Raw genomic sequence first — 3,022 nt, 5'->3', positions numbered from 1 at the left:
AGAGAGAGAGAGAGAGAGAGAGAGAGAGAGAGAGAGAGAGAGAGAAACACTGGATCTGCTCACTTTAAAAGCAGTTCTTGTTTCAGGACTTTAAGAAAAAAGATGCAGATCAGCTGCTCTTGTTTCCCTGCATTCCACAGTTATCCGATGTCATTCTGCCCTTGCTGTGCTAACTCAAGGATTTTCTGGGGAAAATTTCTTAATTTTTAACAGTATTATTCTTGACACCCTCCTTTGTTCCAAGAGAAGGAGATACCTTGAGCATCCTTATATTCTTTGGAACCTAAACTCTGCAAATACATCCACAATAGAATTTTACCCTGGTCTAAGGGCCATGTCATATTTGTATATTATTATTAATGACGACTAACTAATCTTTAAAGAATGGTAAAAAAGTAAATAAGATTTATCTCAGAAACAGTGTTTAGAATATTTAGAATGCTGAAAGATTCATAATATTTATGAGACCATCTAAATTTATAGAAGTATTTCAAATTCCAAACATCTGGAGATAGTGTTATTTAAAAAGCAAAATCCCAGCAAACGGTGAATATAAACTCAAGCTTTTTGTTTCCCTTTTGATAATCAACTAACTTTTTGTTTATTTTGACAAGTTTAAGATGTGCAGAAACATTCATAGAATGATTTGTATTCAATGTAACCACTGCCTAGAATTCACATTTGTCATTTCTGCTTCAGATTCATTTTAAAAATAGAACTTTTTAAAAAAGTTGATAAATAAGACATACAGACAGCCAACAAGTACAAGAAAAAATGCTCAACATTTCTAATCATCAGGGAAATGCAAATTAAAACCACAATTGTATATCACCTGACACCTGTTAGAATGTCTATTATCAAAAAGACAAAAAATAACAGTGTTGACTAGGAAGTAGAGAAAAGAGAATCCTTGTGCACTGTTGGTGGGAATGTAAACTGGTGTAGCCACTATGGAAAATAGTATGGAGGTTCCTCAAAAAAATAAAAATAGAATTATTATATGATCCAGAAATCCCATTTCTGGGTATTTATCTGAAGAAAGCAAAAACTCTGACTCAAATAGCTACATGCACCTCCATGTTCACTGCAGCGTTATTCACGATAGCCAAGATATGGAAACAACCTAAGTGTCCATCAGTGGATAAATGGTAAAGAAAATGTGGTATATATAATGGAATATTGTTCAGCCATAAAAAATAATGAAATCTTGCCACTTGAGACCTGAATGGACCTTGCGGGCATCATGCTAAGTTAAATACATCAGACAAAGACAAATACCATATCATCTCACTTATACCTGGAAACTTAAAAGAAAAAAACAAGCTCATAGATACAGAGAACCAATTGGTGGTAGCCAGAGAGGTGGGGGTGGGTGGGGAAAATAGGTAAAAGTAGTCAAAACGTACAAATTCCCAGTTATAAAATAAATAAGTCATGAGGGTACTACATAGCAATGATAGCTAATAATACTTTACTGCATATTTGAAAGTTGCCATGAGAGTTCATCATAAAAGTTCTCAATACAAGAAAAGAAATTCTGTAATTTTGTATGGTGATAGACGTTAACTAGACTTATTGTGGTGACCATTTCACAACATATACAAATATTGAATCATGATGTTGTACATCTGAAACTAATATAATGCTGTATGTCAAATATACCTCAAAAAAAAGTTGAAATTCTCTTGTTCTCATTTTTTATCTCATTCCCCTCCCTCTCTTGAGGCAACCATAATTATCAATTTGATGTATATCCATTGAGTCCATGTTTTTATACACTGGCTATAAATTTATGAATTCATAAACAGTAAGTCCTACATACATACAAGAGGAATTGCTGGGCCATAGAGTATTAAGCTTTATATAGTAAGTTTCAATATTTAACAAGAAAAGCTCTCCTTACTTTTTCAGTATTGTTTTGGCTCTTCCTGGATGCCACCTTTAGAAACAGTTTGTCTAATTTGTCCTATTGGGATTTTGGTTCAAATTATATTAGAGTAACAGATTAGTTTGATATCTTTTCAGTCTGGATTCTTCTCAGACGAGAACATGACATATTGCTCCTTTTTTTTTTCAGGTCTCTTTACACCCTTTAACAATATATTATCATTTTCTCCTTAGTGCTCTTGTATTTTTGGCTAGTTTTTTTTTATGAGGTAATTAACAATTTTTATTGCTGTTATATTATCCCTTTTTCTATTTTATTTTTATTTAGTTACTTCTGACATATGAGACAATTACTGTATTTTGATCTTATAGCCAGCAATACTGCTGCATTTTCTTTTATAAATACAATCAGTTTTCTGGTAGATGGTCTTGAATTTTCTTTGTAAATAATAATATCATCTGTAAAAAAGACTATTTGTCTCTTCCTTTCTTATATCTTATTTCATTTTCTTGTCTTATAACCATCAGAACAATTGTTGCTTTATGGAATAGTGCAGTGATAGCGGGCATCTTTGTCATATTCCTAACTTCAATGAAAATGCTTTTAAAGTCTGATGTTTGCTGTAAGTTTTTGGTCGATGCCCTTTATTACATTATATAAGTTTCTTTCTATTCCTGTTTTTTTTAAAAATTTAATATTAATAAGTTCAGTTTTATCTAATGCTTCTTTATGCATCTGGAGATGATCATGTGGTTTTCCTTCTTAATCTGTTAATATGGTAATATTACAGTAACAGATTTTCTAACATTGAACCATCCTGTATCTACTCCAATAAACTCTACTTAGTCATATGGATCTTTTTTTTTTTTTTAAGACACTGAGGAATTGAATTTTTAACAGAATAATGTAATAGGATGATATGAAGCATAATAGATATCTTATCCTATCCTTAGAGGTTAACAAATACTTCATGGACTTCAGTGGAGATATTGTCCTGTCGAAAACAGTTACTCCATTCTCCAAGAGCAAGTTCAAATAAAGCCAAATTTTTGACCTGAGACTCTGGTTCCCATAAGGGTAATATAGGCTCAACCAGTCGGATGACTTTTACTACTGAGAGTTTTAAGGAGGACC

The sequence above is a fragment of the Pteropus vampyrus genome, unplaced genomic scaffold, assembly GCF_000151845.1.
Source record: "Pteropus vampyrus isolate Shadow unplaced genomic scaffold, Pvam_2.0 Scaffold9, whole genome shotgun sequence".
Classification (NCBI taxonomy): Eukaryota; Metazoa; Chordata; class Mammalia; order Chiroptera; family Pteropodidae; genus Pteropus; species Pteropus vampyrus.
This window is presented reverse-complemented; position numbering follows the sequence as displayed.